Source organism: Meles meles, chromosome 16 (genome assembly GCF_922984935.1).
Source record: "Meles meles chromosome 16, mMelMel3.1 paternal haplotype, whole genome shotgun sequence".
Classification (NCBI taxonomy): Eukaryota; Metazoa; Chordata; class Mammalia; order Carnivora; family Mustelidae; genus Meles; species Meles meles.
In genome coordinates, this window is record NC_060081.1 from 49,476,883 (window position 1) to 49,493,082 (window position 16,200).

The window sequence follows — 16,200 nt, forward strand, 5'->3', positions numbered from 1 at the left end:
AGGCAGAGGGAGAGAGAGAAGCAGACTCCCTGCTGAGAAGGGACACCCTGACCCCTTCCAGGTTTGGTCCCAAGACCCTGGGATCATGTGACCAGAGCCAAAGGCAGACCCTTAACCATCTGAGCCAACCAGGTGCCAGGGGCTATTTTAGAGGCTAGAACATGAGCCTGAAACTTTTCCTGAGACAAAACATAGCTTTTCCTACATTGCCCCAGAATCTTAAATTTTCACATACTTTCTAGTAAAGGGTATTCCATCTCCTGATCCCCTCCAGCAAATTATGTTAAACGCAAATGTATTTCACAGGAGGGTTCTGTTCTGGAACAGCCATGATAATCCAGGAATATAAATCATCTTTAATTCAAGGCGCATATGGTAAAGGCTATTTCACTTTTCTTTGGGGGTTGAAGAGTAGAGAACAATATTTAGTATTTCTGAGGTATCCAGAATATAAAAGAGCATTACCACAGGAGAAAAGGTCAACACAATGACACTGAGTACTTGGGGAGAAGAGGGAACTCCACAAGGAGCACTGAGGTTAAGAAGACGGATTTTTGTCGAGGGCAGTTCTGCCTTTGAGGTTTCCAGGAGCATTAGTTTTTTGAAACCACATGTTGACCATGTCCTTATTTTGCTTAAAATTTTCCCTTTGCCTTCCTTTGATGCATATAATGTAGAGGCTGATTTTAGGCAACCAACTTGAACAATGGAAACCGGAGTAAGGTAGAAGGGTCCATGGTGATTCCCACCACAGGCCCATTAGGCAACCCACCTCAAAACATCCATAAGCATTAGGTGATCAATGGGCTGCTTAAAACTGGGCACAAGTACCAAAAAAGGGAAAGTCCATATATTCCCATATCTCCTCACTTTCCCCCCTTAAACGACAGCTCCCCACCACCCCCACAGCCTCATGGCGGACAGTCTGTGCTTTGCTGTCCTGCCCATCACTCCCTTGCAGTGTATTCAATAAACTTCTATCTCCTTTGTTCTGCCCTGGGTGAATCCTTTCACCTCCTGCACCACCACCCTCCTCCTTGGGGTTGCCCACATATGGTGGCCCTTCTGTCTGGTTGGGAGACATGTTCATCTGGTTGGGAGACATATACAATCAAAACTTTTTAGTTATTTAAAGCCCTTTTAGAACTCTCTCTATAGTGCTTTTTCAGTCTAGTCTGCAATGACACAGACTCCTCTCATTTCAGTAAAACTGACCTACGGAAATGAGAAACTTCCTTGATCAAGAGTGTCCTTCCCTTTGTGTCTACTTATTTGCATCCCCATAGCTCTGTCCACTCAATGTGGGGCTCAGACTTACAACCCTAAGATCAAGAGCTGCATGCTTTTCTGACTGAGCCAGCCAGGTACCCCTCTAAGTGGCATAATTTTTAAAATTTAGATGTGACAAACTACAGAGACAAGAACTCATATGATGTAAATCTATGAGAATTCCATATATAAATTAGGTGGCATCTCTTATCAGTGAGGAAATGAAACATTAACTAAATGACATTGGGACAATAGTTTTTCCCACCAGAAAAAATAAAATTCAAATCTTATCTCCCACCCACCACTCACAGAAATTAATTCCAGATGGAGTAAAATCTAAATATATAAACAGAAATGAGGGAATATGCTTATGAGTTTGGGAAAGTCCTGAAAATGTTACAGACAAAAAATTTGATAAATTTTAACCATATAATTTTAAATTTGATTATTAAAATAATTATAAAGTATATCATTATTATAGTTAAAAGACAAGTAGTAAAATAGAAGAAACCATTTTTAACACAAATTCAATAGATATCCAGCACATATAAATAACTTTTACTTCAGCAAGAAAGCACTTTTATAACATGTAGCTAAAAGATAAACACTATAATAAACTTCAACAAAACCACTGCATTTTGGAACGCCTGGATGGCTCAGTCATTGAGCGTCTGCCTTTGGCTTGGGTCATGATCGCAGGGTCCTGGGATCAGCCCCGCATCGGGCTCCCTACTCAGCAGGAAGCCTGCTTCTCCCTCTCCCACTCCCCTTGCTTGTGTTCCGTCTCTCACTGTGTCCTCTCTTAAGTAGATAAATAAAATCTTGGGGGGGAAAAAGTCTTAAAAAAAAACAACCCACTGCATTTCTTCTTTCATAGACATAAAATTCAAAGGCAAGAAGTAGAACTGACCAATAACTACATGGAAAATATGTTCAACTGCACTCACTACCCAGGGCACTGAAAATTCAAACAAATTTGATGCAATGATTTGTATCGACTTGGCAAAAATCAAAATGTTTGTTAACCCCAAGTGTTGGCAGGGGTGGGAGATACATTAACTTTCATGCATGACTGGTGAGAATAATTTAGTGCAGCCATTTTGGAAGAGGATTTGGCAGGGTTTCCTAAAAATTAAAATTTGTATCCCCTTTAACTGAACAATTCTGCTTCTGGTGATGCTGGGAAAAAAATATGACAGTTTTGCAGAGAGACACATAAAAGGAATGGTTAAATAAAGCCGCTGGTTCTCTCCTATGGAATAAGGGTATATGGTAGTTAGAAAGAAATTAGCAGTTCTGTATGTTCTGACAAGGAAGGATCTCTAAAACATTTCTACGGACACATACAGTAGTAACACAACCCTATGAAACCATTCTTATACCTCAGATCCCCGTATGTGTCCAAGTCTATATTTCTCTAAGTTCTTATATAGGAAATTTAGAGAAGAGGAAATGTAAATGGCCATTAACTAAATAAAAATATGTTAAACTGCCTCATTACCTATGCTTTTGTATCCACACACATTCACATGTCCATATATACAAAAAACAAAAGGGATGTCGGGATATCCTCTGAAGGGGCTGGGGTTGGTGGCTATTTGTGATATTGTGATTTATTATAATAACAATAATATATATACAACTATGTATGTAATATTTATATTGGTCTTTGCCTTCAGTTTCTGACACAGAGCTTCTAAAACCCTTGTAAATTCCTAAGTGATAAGAGCACTAGGAGCATTTTTTGTTCGAATATTTGGCCTTTGACCACAGTTCCCCAAATCTTCAGAAGTTCCTAGGTGATAGGAATGTCTTTTGGTTTTTTTTTTTTCCCTTTTTATTAATTTTTTCAGCGTAACAGTATTCATTCTTTTTGCACAACACCCAGTGCTCCATGCAAAACGTGCCCTCCCCATCACCCACCACCTGTTCCCCCAACCTCCCACCCCTGACCCTTCAAAACCCTCAGGTTGTTTTTCAGAGTCCATAGTCTCTTATGGTTCGCCTCCCCTCCCCAATGTCCATAGCCCGCTCCCCCTCTCCCAATCCCACCTCCCCCCAGCAACCCCCAGTTTGTTTTGTGAGATTAAGAGTCATTTATGGTTTGTCTCCCTCCCAATCCCATCTTGTTTCATTTATTTTGTTTTAATGAGGCAGCTCTGGGGCGGCTCCTGGATAGTCTTGGATAAGGGATGGTCACCAGAAAGAAAACGCCATGCTTCAAAGCTTGGGATTTTCAGCCCTGCTTCCCATTCTCTTGAGAAGGGAGAAAGTCTGGAAGTAGAATTAATAATCGATCATGCCTACGGGGGATGCTTCCTTGAAATCCCAACAGTGTGGTATTCGGAGAGCTTCTGAGCTCAGGATCCTCCCAGATCTTGCTTCATGTATCTCTTGCTCTGGGTGTCCATCTGTATCTTTTATCAGATTCTTTAATAAACTATGAACATAAGTGTTTCCCTGAGTTCTGGAAGCCATTCTAGTAAATTAATCAAACCCAACTGGGGGAGGGGAAGAAGTCTTGAGAACCTATTTGTAGTCAAATCAGCCAGAAGTTTTGGACAACCTGAGGACCTAATACGTATGATTGGCATCTGGAGGAGGGTGAGAGCAGTCCTGGGGGACTGAGCCCTTATCTCCAGGTAGATAGTGTCATAATGGAGTTAAATTGTAGGACTCCAGCTGATGTTGTGGAGAATTGCTTGGTATGCAGAAAGACTACCATGTATTTGTGACCGGAAGTGTCAGAAATAAAGTGTCAGCTGTATAAAACAGGAGACATAGAGAAGGGAAAACCGAGGGGTTTTTCCCAATACTCTATTCAAAAACACTTTTGTTTTATTTGCTATTTTAATCACAAAATTTAGTAATATAATTCATTCATTAATCCATATAATAAAAATGAATAAAATTAAATTAAGTTCAAAGCCATGCGAGAATATAAATGACTAAATTAATTAGAAGTGTTACTTCTACTAAAAAATTTTAAAAGTCCCTATTGCTCAGACTCCTCCCAGGCTTTGCCCATGGGAGATCAGACAGGCATTTCCAGAAAGCAGGAAAGATATGTATGCTCATGACATCAGATTTTTTTCTCCCCCCAGTGTTTAAGGCTCCTGATAACCCTCTGTTCATGATTCTGACTTCTGTCAGTGGTCTCCTGGGGCTGGACAGACACAGGAAAGCAGCAGCTTGAATTCTCTGAGAATCAAAAAGAGCTCATGAACAGTGTCCTCCAGCAGGAACAGACAGACGGGCTGGTAATTAACTAGAAAATTGACAGTTTTCAAAAGTGGACCTAGAACTCCATTTTTTCCATTGAAGGTTTATTTTTACATCTTTGTTTAATAAAAGAATGTCTTTTGATGACAAAAATTTATCCTGTGTAAAGACTTAATTCCCGGCAATCCTATTGCTTGCTAGGATAAACATAAAAACAATCAGTGATCATCTTTATTTTCATCCTGGAAAATTATCATATGCATTTTTAAAGGCCTTTGTATGAAATATCAAACCATGTATTTAAAACCCTCTAAAAATGTAGGCCAGACCTACTATTTAGCATCCTGAAAGTTGACCTCTTGACCACGGATAGTTGCTCCTCTTGACCACAGATAGTTGCCCATGGTTGGGTAACCTCAGCCTTGTTTTGTTTTGTTTTTAAACATTTTTTTTTTTTTTTTGCCAAGGGCATGATCAATTGTTGGGAACTGACTGATACCGGTTCCCAGTTCTTTAGATGTTTAAAATCTATTCCTCAAATACTGTTTTATGACTTGCATTCTTTTGTAATGTCTCATACTCTCTGCATGTGTTAGAAATACGCTTTTAAGCATACTGTTGTGCTTCAGTCCTTTAAAATAATGACAATGGATTCTTCCCCTATATCAAGGGCCACTTTAGTGTGTGGGAAGAAAAGTTATTTCCTAATACTATCACCAAAGATTTAAGTCTCTTCCTGTCTTTGGAATCTAGATAGGAACTTCGTTTGTTCCTTCTCTCTCTCTCTCAATTTCTCTCTCTCTCTCGTACTCTGCCTGTCTTTTTTTTTACTTTAGATCTGAGTATGAATTATAGAAATTGGTATCACCCTATATTTGAAATTATTGAAAGTGAAATGATGTCCTAATGCCTAATTGTTTCTATAATTGCCAAGCTTGGCTCACAGTAAAATCATTAAGGGGACAAAGAGGGAGAAATTACACAATAATCATTTTAGTTCTGAATGCAGACATCAGTTAAGGACATTCCATTAATTAATAATTATGCATAAGGAGAATTTCCAGAAATAAAACTTAAAGAAGACCCAGTCAGTGAGGACCCAGAGGCAGGCATCTCTGTTAAACTTGGGTACATGCTTTTTCTCCAGAATGGCTGCTTCTAGTTGGTATTTATAAAGTTTACCAAAGTAGAAGATATAAAACTTACACTTCATGATAAAGAAAATGTGTTTCAAGGCTGTCGGCTATTTATAACTTTGGCAAAATCACAGGCATCTGAGTTATATCAAAAGAAAAGCCAGGAACTGACTAACCTTGGTTATCTCTTCCAAGTATGCAATAGGATTGCTCCTGATAAATTCCGTTCAAAAACTTTTATTTTAAAACAATCCCTGTAGGTCTACAAACTGTGTTAGCTTTGTGAATTACACACAAATTACCCATGTTCTTATTCTGAGCTCCCGTGATAAACAATGTGTGTTTATATTTGTGTAAAATTAGAAAAAATATACTCATGGCAGAATTCACATTTTTATTCTACAGCCTTTCCTGCCTAAAATTGTACAGGAGATCAAGAACAACAGTCCTGTCATGTTTGTCTTCCTGTCCCCAGTACTTGGCATGGTGCCTGGCTTGAGGTGGGTACTGTGCAAAAGACTGTTCATGAATGCACTAATCTTGGTGATATATTATTTGTATGTATTCGTGTATATGTATTATTATGCACCATGTCTGTTTTTTAGTGAATGTAGGAGAGTCTCAGATTTATGGGTGGAAATGTAGGGCCACATCTACAATGGGGCTAACTTGGCAACATGAATCAAACCTTTTCAGCCCTCTGCAAGTTACACACCTTACCTTCTTTGAGCCTGCCACTTGCTTTTCTCTGCCAATCCAAAGCCTGGCATGATAAGAGTGGTTTTATTTTTTTAAGACTTGTTTGAAATCTGATCATTTAGACAAATTTTTAATGCTCAGTCAAAGGAAGGTGCTGCAAGAAGGGAATCGCTTGGTTGTCAGAGCCAGTCACAGATGGAGGAGGTAAACCAATTTGTATAAGGAGCCCTGGATCTCCTGGGAGGAGGAAATCCAACTACTTCCTGCTAAGTGAGGTCCAAAATTAGAGAGATTCATTCACAAATCTGAACCACAGTGACAACCACTTAGCAACTGTAGCAAGGAAGGGCTACAGAAAAGTTGGAAGTTATAAGCCTGCAGAGAAATGGATTCAAAGTTCAGCTCCAACATGAGAGTCTAGCAGGGGATTGGTGGGAGAGTCTATGATCGTGGGCTAAGAGTTATTTTAAAGAACAGAATTGGGTCTTCCTCAAGCCGGAAGAAGCCAATGCAAAAACTGACAGGGCTTGAGGCTTAGAATTTATAATAGCTTGAATTTATCTCTTCTCAACTGATCTGTCCAAGCCAAGAACGTTCTCAGCTATAGCTTTGATGGTAGCAGCAGAACAGGGGTCTCTCCTCAGCAAGTTTGTCCCCAACCAGCAAGGACACTTTCACCAGTGTGGATAGCATCTCATTTGCCTACAGAACATTCTTCTGCAGAGACTATCAACAGAAGCCATGGCAGACCCTAGAAGCTCTTCCATGGCAATCTCAATGTCCATCAAATAGCAGGCAATAAATAGCACATCTGTCTTTCCATCGCTCTGGGAAAAGATTGTTTGTGTAAGAAGCTAGGAGAACACCAACTCTCCTTCCCAAGGTCAGTCGACTTTGAGCAAAATCTAGTACCAGTCAAGGTGTCTCCCTCCCACTCATGGTTGCTTCAAGATGAGGAGATAGCATCCTCCATTGGCAGCCAGAACCCCTCCAACACAGCAAGGTCAAATGCGCTGGATCGCTCTGTTCTATAGTTAGGAGCACTTACAGACGTCTGATCTCCAATGGAGTGGACCTGAGCTGTCAAGGAGAGTAAAGTCACCTTCGAACTTCCATCATTGACAACTGGGGCAGAAAAGATAATAGTCTAACTAAAGAATATAGTTTGCACCACAAATAATATAGAGTTACCAATTTAATAATAATATAGGGGTTGGTTTGTTTTTGAAATTGACCAGGTTAATAAATTTCATCAAAAGAACTACAAGAAAAACTTGACTTTTTATAAGCATGTATGATAGATGAGTTCCATTAATGTTGCAAGTTTTTCACACTTCTCTTGGCAGGCACACACTTTGGGAATGTTTTCCTACACGGATGCTGGCTGTGTACAGGTGGTTTTTGATCCCACTAGAGCTTTGGAAAAGCACTTGGGTATTTTCACTTTCTTTCCTGGGTCCCTTCCCCTACCACAAGAACGTACTCGGATGAGCCTGCAGAAGGATAAGGTATGTGGACTGGATCGGAATTGTCCCATTGGAGCTATGCTAGATCATGCGGCCCCCAGCCAACCCAGAAGTTGACAGCAGACACAAGCATGAGCCTGAGCAAAACCAGCAGAACTGCTAAGGTGAGCCATTCACCCATAAGAGTAACAAGTGGTGGTTGTTTTAAGATTTTAATCATGGTGGGGAGCCACCCAGGCGCCCCAGGGTCCTGGGATCAAGCCCCGCATCAGGCTCTCTACTTAGCAGGGAGCCTGCCTCCCCCTCTCTCTCTGCCTGCCTCTCTGCCTACTTGTGATCTCTGTCTGTCAAATAAATAAAAATCTTAAAAAAAAAAAAGATTTTAATCATGGTGCAATTCAATGTGTTCATCATTACTTTGGATAACAACATCTGTTTCTGGTTTTACATTTTTCTTTATCTCTTTATTAAAAAATCATTCTATATTCTGAGGTAGTAAAGGCTATACTTTTATAATTTACTTTTTTGTAAAGCTTGTTTTTACTCGTTTTGTTATATTTTATAATGTGAATTATGGATTACTTTTTTCCACATAGAAAACCAAAAATCCCAATATCATCCTTCCCTCACAAATTTCAAATCCTTTTTACTTTCTTGTATCAATGCCTCATGCGTGCTTTTATTTTCTTTTGTTTTATTCTGTTGGTCTATTTATTTAGGGACCATTACTACACAATTTTTAAAAAACATTCTTTTAATTATTACAGCTTTATTATGAATCTTGATAATAAATAGGCAGGTCATCTTTCTTCTCCATTTTGAAAATGGTCTTGGTTATTCCTATACTTTTCCTCTTCTATGCAAGCTTTGGAATGAGTTTGTCAAATTCTTTGATAAATTTTGTTTACTATTTTATTGGAATTGACTGTATTCCCTGGTATGGCTAGAAAGGAGAGAACAGACATTTTTTATATTGAATTCTTTTATCCAGAATATGATGTATCTCACCATCTAATCATGCCTTTCTTTTGTTTTTTTTTAATCATTTCTTAAAACAAATTTCCTACCAAAAATGGCTTACACAGCTTTTTAAAAAATTTTAATTTATTACTAGGTACCTAGTAGTTTTTGTTTCCACTCTGAATTATATCTTTAAGATAAATATATTTATAATTGGTTCCAATCCTCTATTTGGGTAAGCCTGGGTTCTCACAATATTGGGTTGCAAAAATGGAAAAGAGACATTGCCTGTGTAAGGTATCAAATCTCTTCAGTTTGGCCCGATTTTCTGGTATGAAAATACTGATTCAACATAATCTCTCCTATTAACTTGGCAGAAACAGATAAGAATTGTTCCATGAAAATGGGAATCACTTATCACTTTATCAAGGAGTATCACTTTAACTTATTGTTGAAATTAAATTAGAATTTGTTTAGGCCTGCTCTAACAGAGAGCCAGTGTCAAATTCTTGTGGCTTCATGCTGCCCCCCACATCTGAGGATTCCAGACCTGTGGATCTCAGACTGTACTCCTTCATGGACAAAAATCTTAATGTCTTAAACTCTCATTTGGCTCTTCCTACTGTTTCTCCTTGATGAAAAAAATGCACCCATTTGTGAGATCTCTTCTCTTGCTGATTCTGCTAAGCCATGCTGCGTTGGGATTGCCCTGGCCCTACAAAGCCCTATCTCTTTCCATGCTCAGATTGACTGCAAGATCCCTTAGCTTAGGCCTCCAAGGATTCAACCTATAACAGCCAGTCCTTCTCCCCAAAGGTCTTGTCACTGCAGAAGCGATTAGCTGCCTGTACCTGCCTTGTACCTTAGAAATTCTAAGGGTGTCTGGGTTGTTCAGTCGGTTAAGCACCTGCCTTCGGTTCAGGTCATGATTCCGGGTTCCGGGTTCAAGTCCCGAGTCAGAGTCTCTGCTCTGCTTCTCCCTCTTCCTTTTCTCCTACTTTGAATCCCTCTCTCTCTTTCTTTCCAAACAAATAAAATCTTAAAAAAAAAAAAAAAGAATTTCTAAAACAGGAGTGTATGGGTGGTTCAGTAGGGTAATGTTGGACTCTAGATTTGGGCTCAGATTCTGATCTCAGGGTCATGAGATTGAGCCCTGAGTCAGGCTCCGCTCTCCCTCTGCCCCTCCCCCTGACTCTCCTTCTCTCTCAAATAAATAAATAAATCTTTCTTAAAAAGGAGGAAATTCCAAAACATTTCCCCTATCTATTAAGGAGAGACAAGGAAAATTGATACCACTTTCCCAGGCCCTATGAGAGTTTATGAGATTCCAATCAAACATCAAGCATTTGATGGCCCAAGTGGACAAGACTGACTTTAGATATGCTAAAGACTGGTCCATCTTTCTAGAAGCTTCCCTCATTCTTGATAATTCCCCTTTCCTCATCTCAGCGTTTCGCTCGCATGCCCAGAGCCAAGCATGGGATCACCCTGCTATAACACACACACACACACACACACACACACACACACACACTCAATCTCTCTCTCTCTCTCTCTCTCTCTTTCTGTCTCTCAGATTGAATTCTCCCTGGGTCTTCTGTCAAGTTTTATTTTTCCCCATTTTCACTAATGATAAGTGATTTGAAACATTTTCCAAGGAGAACCTAAAAATTGTCAAAATTAGCATGAAATGTTAGAGACAACAGACCACTTCCAAAGAAAGTTCATGCTTATGGAAGATTATTTTTTGCTTCTGCCCAAAAATACTTATTCACTCTCCCCTTCTATTTGGAAAATGTTTGCAAAATATTTGTCAGTCACTGGTATCAATGATTTCATGTTCTTTATCTAAAAATTTCAAATCAACTCAGAGTGTTTTTACTCTTTTTACAGAGGAGGAAACTGAAGCTTCAATACCGTTACCAAATTTGCACAGGGTTCATAGATTTAAGGAGTAAAGCCAGGACGTAAACTCGTGTCTCCCTGACTCTGAAGTCCATGAATATAACTATCATGTTACAATGTTTCTTTTGCTCATATATTCTGAATTGTAAAGCATAAATATGCTTAAAACAAAAAATATATTTATTATTATTTTTTGTATCAGGACTTTAGTTGTGCAGAATTGGATTGTGACACTCTCATGGGTAGCCTACTTTTGTGGCTATATTATTTATTTATTTTTATATTATTTATTTAATTTGTTTTAAAAATATGTCATGTACTCATCAGCTACTCATCACCTAGGCAACTGATGGGTTTTGATAATAACCCATCTAAATATGACCCCTTCCCATCCCACTGTTACCTCTCATCACTGCAGAAAAAATTATCCTGTATACTATATTTGTAATTTCCCTTGTTTTCCTCTGTCTTACCCAATATTTTAAAAATATTTACCTATAGTTTATTTGGTTTTAACACAATGTATTTATTTTAATATAAAATAAAATGTGAAATGGTTTTCTAAGAATACAATGAGCAAACATGAATAAGAAAATAATCTGTCATAATTACTGAGAAATTCTTCCTAAAAAATAATTTTCTCTTTTCTCACTGCACCGGCCATTATAGTTCATGTAAAAATAATGATAGTAGAGATGCTTATAATTTTAATTATATTTTTATAATTTAATTATAATTAAAATTCTTTAATTTAATTTTAGTTCAATTTTTTAAAAGATTTTATTTATTTATTTGACACACAGAGATCACAAGTAGGCAGAGAGGGAAGCAGAATGAGTGGGGAAGTCGGCTCCCTGCTTAGAAGAGAGCCCGATGCGGGGCTCCATCCCAGGACCTGGAGATCATGACCTGAGCCGAAGGCAGACACTTAATCCACTGAGACACCCGGGAGCCCCTAATTTTAGTTTAATTTTAAAGAGGATTTTCACATGTTCCTCCATTTATAATGATGTTTGAGCTAGTTTGGGGTTTTTTTTGACAGAACTTAAACTTTCCTTCTACTCTTACTTTAATGAGTGTTTTGTGTGTTTTTTTTTTTTAATCATGAACAGGTATATATTTTGTTCTTCTTCTCTTCGCTCTCCCGTTGGATTTGTAGGTGTTTGCAATGTTTAGATAAGCTATCGAGCTGATCTCCTGCTACCTGATGTAGTCTCAGGCTGCTACTTCTCCGCCATCTTGACTCCTAGCATCTTGAACAGATATATATTTTGTGAGTGCTTATTCAACAACTATCAAAACGATTCTATATTTTTCTCTTAATATGATGGTATTATAGTTTACATTCTTCTTGGTCATGGCATTTTATCATTTTTTTATACACAGATTCAATTTGCGTACATTTTGTTTAGGATATCTGCATCTATAATCCTGAGACAATGGTCCGTACATTTTCTATATTAAACATTCATAACAGAATTTACCAAAATATGCCCATGGATATTAGTCTTCAGAGATGTTCCACACAATAAGGGTTGCACAATCTCTTCAGTATGATAATTTCTTATTTAGTATCACCCACTTTGGGGATTTACAACATACATTAACAGTGAGAAACAGTCCTGCAGTGGAAACGTGTGATTAATCCTGGTTCCCTATCCAGTTTGATTCCCAAGCTTGCTTTCTCCTAAAGTGTTCTGTTGAGAATGCAGAGAAATGCAAATGAATGGGGACAGAAAACTTTAGGGGGAAAGGGTTCCTTTGACCTTTATGAATTTCTACTTCTGGTGTCATGGGAGACACCCCAGCAATGAGGGTTAAATTGTCAGTTTGCTTTGTTTCAGCTTAGGCAGAAAATCCTGATGTTCACTATCAACAGCAGCACGCTTGTATAGAAAGTCTGTTTTTTTGCCATTTATCTTCATCAGGGAGCATAGTCCGAATCCAGATAGTCAAACTGGGTTTCATATTTAACCCAGAGAGCTGGTCAGTGTAGCACAACTAGCCTCAACTATGAATGGACAGAGGGGCGAGTATTACCATGTCCAACATGTTCGAATTACACACTAGTATGTGTAATAGGAGTTGTTGCTGTTCCCACCTCTAAACGTTCAGATGGCCTGTACTGCTTCGGGGTGCCCATGCCTCTGATTCTGTGTTTTGTTCTAACAACTTATACCTGCAGCTTTCCTCAAAGGATCACTGTTAGGCTGTTTCACTGGGTTCTTGGAGAGTCAAAAATAATTGGGTTTTCATGTCTCCCTAGAGGCAGTCTCTAGCCAATGACTGACTGGCACGGAAGAATAAAAAACTCTGCCTTTGTCTTGAGCAGGGAAAAGCTCTAACGTGTGACTCACTCCAGAGCTCTTCATGGGATCGGGCCAAGGACAAGACTTCACCTGAAATCATAACATTACTTAGCTTTCTTCCCTTCTCTATTCGGTTTCTACCACTGTCTTACTGCTTCCCCTGTGAAGGCCCACTTTATCAGTCCTTTGCCTATGTACACTGGTCTTAGGGATGCTCCTGGAGAAGACAATCCAAGACACTATGTAGTATGTCAAGTGTCATTAACTAATAGGACTCAGTATCCGCGCCCAGATTTTTGGCCCTGTGTCATTTGTTGATACCATAGCTTAATCTGAGATGTATTTCTTTTCTTTTCTTTTTTTTTTTTAAGGATTTTTATTTATTTGTCAGAGAGAGAGAATGCAAGCAAGGAGAGCATCAGGCAGAGGGAGAAGCTGGCTTCCCACCGAGCAGGGAGCCCAATGCAGGCTCGATCCCAGGACTCTGGGATCATGACCTGAGCCAAAGGCAGATGCTCAACTGACTGAGCCAACCAGACATCCATCCCTCTGAGATGTATTCTTGATCAGGGCCAAAATACAAGGACCTTTGTGACTGGTCTTCCTGTGAACTCGGGGGAAAATGGTACAGGAGAGAAGTCCCATGAAATCATTTCTGTTTTAAAGACTTGAAAAATTTTCACCCTTTGGTCACTATCTAGCTGTTACTAGATAAAGTTAGCTGAATTTATTAAAATTCTGTTATAGCCTAATCAGTAGATATGGCACAACATGACTACAGTCCTTGCTCTCTACAGGGACGGAATAATATCACTAAAAGATTTGCAATGCATTCATGACTTATGTTTCTTCCCACTTACTTATCTTTCAAAGACACAGCCAAGTAAACAATGGAAGAAGAAGAAGAACAGAACTAAATAAAAGTATGAGCTACAGTCTTTTTTGATAATATTCTTTTTTGATATTATCACAGTCAATTCATTAGTGTAAAATCTCCCATATGATCAGATGACATTTCGCTTTCAAGAAGTGACCTGAAGTAATGAAAGGTTGAAAGGACCGGGCAGGATGTTTCTGGAATGAGGTGGTCCTCATTTGTTTGGGTTTCCCACTCAACATATAAAATTGGCCACAGAACAAAGAAAGGATAAAGAAGCAAAAATGCTTCTTACAATGTCAAAGGCTGATCATAATGTCTGTTTTGAATTTTTATTCTTTTCATAAATTTAAGAATGGTACATAAATTTTGAGTAATCTAATGAAATAAAGACTGGTTTCTTCTCTGTTCAAAAGACTTGCAGCAGCCTACAATCCAGTAGTTGATGCTCCTAATCACTTCTTCCAAATGACCAGATCTTAGGTCACATTTGTCTTGGGTCCTGTCTCTCCTTGGCTATAGCCCGAATGGTAAAGGGCAGTTTCTTGATCCAGCTTTGATATTTGAGCCGACTTTCTTAACTTCTCAATTTTCTGCAAAATGAAACTTCTTATAGCAACTTTAAAAATTGGACCTCTCACAGACACTGCTTCCTTCAAAAGGTAATTTTGTCTTATTAGGTTATGCAATATATGAATTACTAATATTTGCAAATTATCTCACAATTTGATTTGGTGTAGGCATGACATTTTACAGCTAAGGAAGACACTAATCCAATTTTTGACGGCAGTACTCCTCATGTTCCTGGGATAGGGAGGAAGTCATTGAACTTTTTATGGATCATAATTTTACTCCTTCCTTTGAGGACAAGAGTCCATACTCTCCTATCATCTTGTCATTGTAATGAGGGCTGTTTTCCAGCACTTAGTAGGTCTGTTCATTGCACCTTACTTTTATATGTGCCTGTGTAAAAGATCTGCAAAGTGCCGGTGATAAAGTGACTTAAAATGAACACGAGTTTCATTCAGTAAGCAAATGTAATTTGAGAATATAATTTGATGGGCTTAATTCTTGGGCTAAAAGTCTGTTTTCTATTAGTTACAAAATCTTGAATTCATAGGTTATACTTAACTATGACCACTGACTATGCCTTCTCATATCTGCCCCTGTAATACTTTCTGTCTTTAGTTCTGTTTCCTTTCTCCTAATTTTTTAAAGTCATTTTTTTAAAAGATTTTGTTTATTTATTTGACAGAGAGAGATCACAAGTAGGCAGAGAGGCAGGCAGAGAGAGAGGAGGAAGCAGCCTCCCCACTGAGCAGAGAGTCGGAGGCAGGGCTTGATCCCAGGACCTGAGATCATGACCTGAGCCAAAGGCAGAGGCTTTAACTCACTGAGCCACCCAGGTGCCCCTCCTTTCTCCTAATTTTAATAGGAGATGAGGGAATTACTATCATTTCACCTATATATATAGGTGAAATGGCGCATTCAGGGTGGTATGGCCTAGATGAAATATTGATTCCTAAAGTTTAACTTAAATGATTACAGATTTTCTTGTCTGTAATTTTTATAAGAAGAGTCAGAGTCCTTAGAAAATAAGAAGGGAGCCAATATAAATATATATATATATATATTGGTGAAATGATAATAAAATGATATACATATATATCATTGTAAATGATATATATATTAATGTAGTAATGATAGTAAAATTATATATATACATATCATAGTAGTAAGTATCATAGTATAGTATACTATACTATGTATACTCTAGTATGTATACTGTAGTATGTACACTATAGTATAGTAAGTATCATTACTAAGTGGAATCTGAGAACATTCTTATATAATCAGATTTGTGCTTGCCTGGAAATCCACTGGCTGAAAGAGAAAGACTACAAAATGAGTCAAATACATGGAAATGGTCTTTTACTTACATTAAGAGCTCTCTCTCATCACCATTTTTTTAAAATTTAAAAATATTTTATTTATTTATTTGAGAGATAAGATGGAGGGAGGAACAGAGGGAGAGGGACAAGCAGACTCCAGGCTCAGTACAGCGCCCAACAGGGGGCTCAATCCCACGACCCTGAGAACATGACCTGAGCCAAAATCAAGAGTCAGACACTTAACCGACTGAGCCACCCAGACATCCCTCATTACCAATTATTGGGTAGATCTTTTTCAGCCACCATATCCTAAGTTCGGCTTGGTAATGCCTGCAGAAAAGCAATATGAAGTAAATTGTGTTTTTTCAGAATACATCTCTCTACATTTAAAAGTCATTCTTAGTGGGCTCAGATTTTATGACAGTGAGCTAAAATGGAGTATCAGTGACCATAAAGGTATAACAC